This window comes from Triticum aestivum, chromosome 6B (assembly GCF_018294505.1).
Source record: "Triticum aestivum cultivar Chinese Spring chromosome 6B, IWGSC CS RefSeq v2.1, whole genome shotgun sequence".
NCBI classification, from domain to species: Eukaryota; Viridiplantae; Streptophyta; class Magnoliopsida; order Poales; family Poaceae; genus Triticum; species Triticum aestivum.
In genome coordinates this window covers 722955778-722964089 of record NC_057810.1, presented here as the reverse complement: position 1 = coordinate 722964089, position 8312 = coordinate 722955778, and the positions used below count along the sequence as shown (strand labels likewise).

The 8312-nt window shown below is 48.0% G+C and overlaps 1 pseudogene; it reads right to left on the bottom strand.

Annotated features, from left to right (window-relative positions):
- Positions 1-916: 916 nt before the first annotated feature.
- On the bottom strand, positions 917-8012 carry LOC123135216 (uncharacterized; annotated as a pseudogene).
- Between the last annotated feature and the right edge of the window lie 300 nt (positions 8013-8312).

The window sequence follows — 8312 nt, the reverse complement described above, 5'->3', positions numbered from 1 at the left end:
GGAGGGGTCCATATATCCTTTTCGTGATGAACTGCCCGTCGCGCGTGATTGAGCGTTTTAGTTTTGATGACGAGCATTGGACCATGGAACGAAACGGGGAAGCATATTGGCGGCGAAAATTGCCGCGCTGCAGGTTCACCAAATGAAAGCGAGGACGTGGATTACCGCCGTCCATCCAACGCTCACGTTCGCCCACGTTTTGTCACCGGGCACGAAGCAAGTTTAACTGCTTAGGTCATCCGGGTTTGACAGTATTAGATTACCATCTAATTACGTATTCACCAAACATTAGCACCATCATGGCACGGCATTTTTTATTTGCCCATCAAGTTAGAGAAAGTGGAACAAGTTTGTCGAGGGTGTTTGTTTCCAGGGACTTATTGGTTTAGGAATTTAAAAAAATTCCTATAAGTCTCATCTAAACCAAACAGGAGGAACTTATAGGAATTTAAAATGGGCATTTGGGACTTATGAAATAAGACTCTCAAGAAGAGTTTTATAGGGACTTATAGTTGTAATATGGTCTTATAGGGACTTATAAGTCTCAGGAACCAAACAGATAAGGACTTTTTAGGGACTTGGACTATAAGTTGGGACTAAAAAAAATCCTAAAACTTATCAACCAAACAGGGCCGTAGTCACCGCGACAGTGTGCTCACCTCCACACCCTGACCAAGTGGCTATAATATGAAATGGTCCACGTATGCCTACGGGAGGCATCACGCCTCTCCTGCCCATTTATCTCGTTTTTTAGATTTGTTTAGCAAGTCGCACAGCACCACTCAAATCCTTTAATCAAGGTAACATGCACATCTATCAATAAACAAAAACAGGGAAACAACTAACCATGATGATTTCCAAACTTTGGCGCCTTGACGAAATACGGAAACCATCACCTCCTATTCCTAGCCAGCGCCTACTCCGGAATAGTCGCCGTGACGAGGAAACCATCGCCGTCAGGCATGACGACGACGAGCCCTTCGTCTCCGCCCGCCACAATTCTGTACGACACATGCACGGGCTTGACGCCCCTGAGAGTCAGCTCCTCCAGCCTCAGCTCGCTCCACTCCGCGGCTTCCAGCGCATGGCCGGCGCCACCCTTCTTCAGGCCATCCGCCGTGACCGACGTCTCGATGGTCGTCGCTCCGCGGGCGGAGTCTCGGGGGGCGACGACGAGCGTGAACCGTGACGCCCTGTCCACCTCGAGCTCCTCGCTCGCCTGGGCGATACAGGCCGCAGCGAGCGTGTCGAGGTCGCTGGTCTCGGCGCCGGCAGTGGTCCTGAAGAGCCCGGTCTGGGCGTGGACACCGTCGGCGGCGACAGAGTCGATGGGGAAGGAGCTGATGCGCCTGCAGCAGATCTCCGGGCGCTCGAAGTATGCCATGTACTGCATCATCGGCCTGAGGAGGAGCTTGTTTTGCTCCTTGATCTCCTTGTGCGTGCGCGCCCACGTGAGGAGGAACCGCGCCAGCGACAGCGGGTCACACAGCAGCGCCGTGCAGCTCACTCCCATGGCGTATCCCCCGTCCTGGAACCGATTCAGCTGTAGTGGACAGGGCATCAGAATTCATGCACTTCTTTTTTTTTTGGCTAAACAGAAGTACTCGTACATAATACAATCACTACAAATATAATTTTTGCAAAATAAAATAAATAAATATTACGTACTCCATCCGTCCGGAAATACTTGTGTCATACATCCAAAGGCAAGTGCAGTTAAGTAATAGAAGCTCAGTCTGTGGGTGGCTGTAGTGTGAGTGAGGCGTGTGTTAGAGTTCAGATATTACACATGTATAACTTTTTTAAGGCAACTTTTCTTTTTTTGTTGAACGTCAGTACAGACACAAGCGCTCATATACACGCGCATACACTCACCCATATGAACACACACACGCACACCCTACCCCTATGAGCACCTCCGAAAGACTGAGCCGGCATATCATCTTGAGATTTACGAAGTCACCGTAGGCGTCTCGTCGTCGACAGGAACGTCTCCTTCCATTGAATGTGCATCGCCGGAATAAATGCAAGCACCAGCATTTGAACCCTGGTGGGATGGAGATACCACGGTCCCTCTAACCATCCAACCACATATTGGTTTGCTAAGGCAACTTCTCTTGAATTGTATCAAACCCCTTTATGTGACTTTAGTTGAAGGCAAAGTATCTAATAAAAATGGTTTCCTAGTGAAAATCCAAAAATTCCTACATGGGCCACCAGATCTATAATGGACGCCACGGATGAACGGTGGGATCCGTCGGCATCCACTTAAATGCAACAGATAACCCTCTATTTTCGCAATAATTGGCCAAAATCATTTGGGCAATACATTTCATCGTAATCTTTTAGCTAATTCTCCCTATTAAAGTTTTCGGACATCCAAATAAAGTGTGCAAATTTAGCAAGTTGTTAGTTTCTACTTTTGTAAATCATGACGTATTTCAGTACCAGATATATTCATTTAGCCAAAATTTAATATAGAAAGAAGGGAGTATATGAAAATGATATTATAGTTAGACGTTGATCTAAAAGATGAGAAATTGAACAAATTCAACAAAAAAAAACTAAACTTCACAAGTATCCTAATGCGCGTGCAAATACCTGCATGAAGAGTGTTAGAGAATATGTTTCGGTAGCATCTCAAACTCCTTTCCTTCTCCTACTCAAACTCCCTGTAATCTTTCTTGTACTCCAAGCTTGGCTTCGGCCGCATCAATATAAACAGAACCGTGGCTTCCCTCGAGGGAGTAGGGAACGCTCATTATCTTTCATGGTAATCAGAGCCACCTCTTCTCCTACATCTAGCCACAAATCAAAACCCTAGAACCACATATCATCGTCTCCATGGCTTCTTCGTCCGGCGTCGGCCTCAACCTCGGATCGCCGCCATCTGAGAAGCTAGCAAGAGGAAACTTCATCCTCTGGAAGACCCAGGTGCTCCCAGCCCTGCGAGGTGCGCAGGTAACCGGGCTCCTGGACAACTCTGACGCCGCTCCACCCAAGACTGTAGAGGTCACGAAGGCGGACAAGACGACGGCCCTCGAGCCGAACCCTCTGTACGGGCCCTGGATCGCCAAAGACCAGCAGGTCCTGTCATATCTTCTCAATTCCATGTCTCCAGAAATCCTTGCGCAAGTCGTCGGGAAGGACTCCACCTATGAGCTCTGGACGATGGTGAACAATCTCTTCGCCTCGCAATCACAGTCCCGGATCACCAATCTAAGGATCGCGATCACCAACACCAAGAAGGGCACAATGTCGAGCTCGGCGTATATGGCGAAGATGAAGAGCCTTGGGGATGAACTAGCTGCCGCTGGTCGTCCCGTCTCTGATCCGGAGATGGTGGACTACATACTCGCAGGACTCGACCGCGACTACGACTCCGTGGTGGTGGCGATCGGCGCTGTCAAGAACACAATCACCGCCGATGACCTCTTCGCTCAGATCTCCGCCTTTGATCAGAGGATGGAGATGCTGGGAGACTCGTCTTCAGGCGGGTTTCATTCATCTGCCAACACCATCTACAGAGGCCGCGGCCAGTCCCGTGGCAGATCCCGTGGGCGAGGAGGAAGAGGGCGCGGCCGCGGTGACCGCGGTGACCGCCAGCCTTCTCCTGCAAATAAAGGCGGCGGATTCAGAGGACGCCCTCGACAGCAACAGCAACAGCAGGTACGCGAGCAGCAGCATGACTATCCTGAGTGCCAGATATGCTATAGACATCATCCAGGAGGTGCACGTGTCTGCTGGTGGCGCTATGAAGAGAATGATCAAGAAGAGAAGGAGGCGCATGCTGTCTCCTATGGCATGGACACTAATTGGTACGCAGACAGTGCAGCAACAAATCACATCACAGGTGAACTTGACAAGCTGACAGTACGGGAGAAATACAACGGAGGCGACCAAATTCGCACGGCAAGCGGTTCTGGTATGAATATCACCCACATTGGTAGTTCAATTGTTCAAAACCCCATGAAAAATTTGCACCTTAAAGATGTCTTGCATGTTCCTCAAACTTCCAAAAATCTTGTTTCTGTTCATCGATTCACCCTTGATAATAATGTTCTTATAGAATTCTATCCTTACTTTTTCTTGGTTAAGGATTTGAGCACAAGGAGAATCATTCTTAGAGGACGGTGCGTGGGAGGCCTCTATCCACTCATATCATCATCATCATCTTCGTGGTCCAATAAACAAGCAAATATTGTCACCAAGCCATCATCATCAAGGTGGCATAGTCGATTAGGTCATCCATCTTCAGTCATAGTTAAATATGTTCTTAGCAAAAATAACTCTCTTATGAGAATAGTGTTGAGTCAGTTTGTGATCCGTGTCAACAAGCAAAAAGTCATCAATTACCCTATCCCATCTCTACTAGTGTGTCTACTGCTCCTCTACAACTTATATTTTCAGATGTATGGGGGCCAGCCCCTACTTCAGTTAGGAGATTTTCTTACTATGTAAGCTTTATTGATGACTATAGTAAATTTACTTGGATTTACTTGTTAAGAAAACGGTCTGATGTATTCCAAGTCTTTATCAATTTTCAAAACCTTGTTGAACGCAAACTGAACTCCAAGATCATTGCTATGCAAAGTGACTGGGGTGGTGAGTATGAAAAATTGAACTCTTTCTTCCAAAAACTTGGTATTTCACATCATGTTTCTTGCCCTCATGCTCACCAACAAAACGGGTCTGCTGAAAGAAAGCACCGTCACATAGTTGATATGGGGCTAGCATTGCTAGCAAATGCATCCATGCCACTCAAATTCTGGGATGAAGCATTCTTAACCGCTACATATCTTATCAATTTGCTTCCTAGTAAAGTCATCAAATTTGAAACACCCATTACACGACTCCTCGGTGTCACACCCAACTACACATCTCTTCGTGTTTTTGGTTGTGCATGTTGGCCCAACCTCAGACCCTACAACACACGCAAACTCGCTTTTCGCTCCAAAAAGTGTGTCTTCTTAGGCTATAGTCCCATGCATAAAGGAGTTAAATGTCTAGATGTTCCTACTGGTAGGGTCTACATATCCAGAGATGTAGTTTTTGATGAGTCTGTGTTCCCTTTTGCTTCCCTTCATCCCAATGCTGGTGCACTTCTCCGCAAGGAAATCCTTCTTCTTCCTCCACATCTTCGGTCTTTTGATCATGGGGGCGACAGTTGTACAAACCAAAGTGATGATATTCCTGCTGGTATTGGTTCTTCTCTGTTGCCTGTGCAGGTCCCTGGTGAAAACGGCGCTCAAAATGATCAAACTTTCGAAAATCAAGCTCAAGATCATCTTATATTTCATGCTGAGGAAGGAGACGAACCTGGCACAGACGACGAAGCTGATCCGGTGGCGCCCGCAACTCCTGTTCGCGCGCAGACCTCGGATCCCGCGGCCAAATCAGCCTCGGATCGCGCTCCCACCAACCGCAGCGCTGATTCAGCAGCAGGCGGGACCAGCCGCGGGGTTGGTTGCGGGGCCGAATCCGCCTCGCCCAGCGCGCGCCACTCCCACGCCGCCACCTCAGCAGCAGGCGGGACCAGTCGTGGGGCCGAATCTCCCTCGCCCAGCGTGCGCCTGCAATCGCGGTCGGGCGGTCGATCCGTTGTGCCGGCTCGGGCGGCTGGCACCCGTGTGGCGGACACACAGGCGGCCACACCAACGGCTACAGGATCCTCTGTGCAGGTGGCGCCAGATTCGCCTGTGTCATCACATGCAGCTTCCTCGGGATCTTCTGCGGCGAGTGCTCCTGTGGTCCATCCAACAGTTCCTTCACGAGTTATGACTCGATTACAGAAAGGTATACGAAATCCTAAAATAAGAAAAGATGGGACTATACCGTATGGAATGTTGTGTATTTCAGGAGAACCAACAATATTGAATAGTGCACTTAATGATCCTAAGTGGAAGAAGGCAATGGATGAGGAATATTCTGCACTTATGAGGAACAAGACATGGCATCTTGTGCCAAATCAGAAAGGTAAAAATATCATCGATTGCAAATGGGTTTACAGAATTAAAAAGAAGGCAGATGGCTCCATTGACAGGTACAAAGCACGTCTCGTTGCAAAGGGTTTTAAACAATGTTATGGTATTGATTATGAGGACACTTTCAGTCCCGTTGTTAAAGCTGCAACTATCAGACTTGTGCTAGCCATTGCTGTATCCAAGGGTTGGAGTCTACGACAGCTAGATGTACATAATGCGTTTTTGCATGGCATTCTAGAAGAGGAAGGGTTTATGAGACAACCACCTGGTTATGAGGACAAGAAGTCACCACATTATGTTGGCAAGCTTGACAAGGCACTCTATGGTTTAAAACAAGCACCCAGAGCATGGTACTCCAGATTGAGCTTACAGTTGAAATATCTTGGTTTCATTGCCTCCAAAGCTGATACATCTTTGTTTATCTATAACAAGGCTGGAGTAGTCATTTTTGTGCTTATATATGTTGATGATATCATAGTTGCAAGTTCTTCACAAAATGCTACTAATGCACTTCTGCATGATTTGAGCTCAGAGTTTGCCTTAAAAGACCTAGGTGATTTGCATTTCTTCCTAGGCATTGAGGTCAAGAAAACTCAAGATGGAATTGTGTTAAATCAGGAGAAATATATCTCTGAGCTTCTGTCTCGCATGGGGATGAAGAATTGCAAGCCAGTTCCTACACCTTTGTCTTCCTCAGAAAAACTTTCAGCATATGAAGGTGTGCCACTTCAGGAGGAGGAAAGTACAAGGTATAGGAGTACTGTGGGAGCATTACAATATTTAACTCTCACACGTCCAGATATCTCATTTGCTGTCAACAAGGTTTCTCAATATCTGCATGCACCTACTTTTGCACATTGGTCAGCTGTCAAGAGAATTGTGAGATATGTAAAGCATACTATGGGAATAGGACTCCATTTCAAACGGTCAAATTCCTCTCTTGTGAGTGCATTCTCTGATGCTGACTGGGCAGGATGCAGTGATGACAGAAGATCAACTGGAGGCTTTGCAGTATTTTTTGGGTCTAACCTTATTTCTTGGAGTGCTAGAAAGCAAGCCACCGTGTCACGGTCAAGCACAGAAGCTGAATATAAGTCCTTGGCAAATGCAACTGCAGAAATCATTTGGGTTGAATCACTTCTTGAGGAATTGGGAATCAAGAAGAATCGTATCTCATGTTTATGGTGTGATAACTTGGGAGCAACATATTTGTCTGCAAATCCTGTGTTTCATGCAAGGACAAAGCACATCGAAATTGATTTTCACTTTGTGCGAGAAAGGGTTGCAGCCAAGAAACTTGAGATACGGTTTATTCCCTCCAAGGATCAAGTAGCAGACGGCTTTACAAAGGCATTGTCATCAAGACCATTTGAGGAGTTCAAGAGTAATCTTAATCTAGGATAGTTAAGATTAAGGGAGGGTGTTAGAGAATATGTTTCCGTAGCATCTCAAACTCCTTTCCTTCTCCTACTCAAACTCCCTGTAATCTTTCTTATACTCCAAGCTTGGCTTCGGCCGCATCAATATAAACAGAACCGTGGCTTCCCTCGAGGGAGTAGGGAACGCTCATTATCTTTCAAAGAGGAGCGAGCACATATCAGGATCCTCGGCGCTCACGTCGACCCACGGCGCCAGCGCGGCTTCCTTCCGCGCCCGGTCCTTGTCCGCCAGGAAATCCTCCATGCTCATCTCCACCGTCGCCTGCTGGAACCTCACCCCTGCGTCGTTCAGCTTCACCTCCCACGACCCGTCCCCGTCGGCCCGGCGCCGGAGCCTGCCCGCCATCTCCGGGAAGAAGCACAGCGCCTCGCTCAGCGACTCCCTTACCCATATACCTTCCTCCCACGGCGCGTGATCATCGGCGTTGTAGTACAGCACCACACGGAGGCGCCGCTGCAGCGCGGTCTCCGGGAGCGGCGGCGCGGCCACGGCGATGTAGCGCGTCCTGTCCGGCTCAACGGCGCGAGTCGGCAAGCCCGTCTGTACGGACTCATTGTGCACCTATGGTGTCGTCGGCGTGGCTGCCATTTTCGGGGCTCGGTCGTGCGCCTGGCCTGCGTGGTGGGTCTTGTTGGAGTACTACTTTATGGTCTCCTATTTATACGGGCTTTTGCCACCTGATGGTGTGCATACAGCATCATCGAATGCGACTCAATTATTGCATTCTCTCTTCTGAAATAGGCTTTCGTCCCATTTTATATATAAAGCAACCACACATCAAAGTACACGGCCAAACGATACAAAATGATGAATAACCCTTAAACAATGCCGATCCTAAGATGACCAGGCCATGAGCACGCGACACAACCGAAAAGAAGTACAAGATGA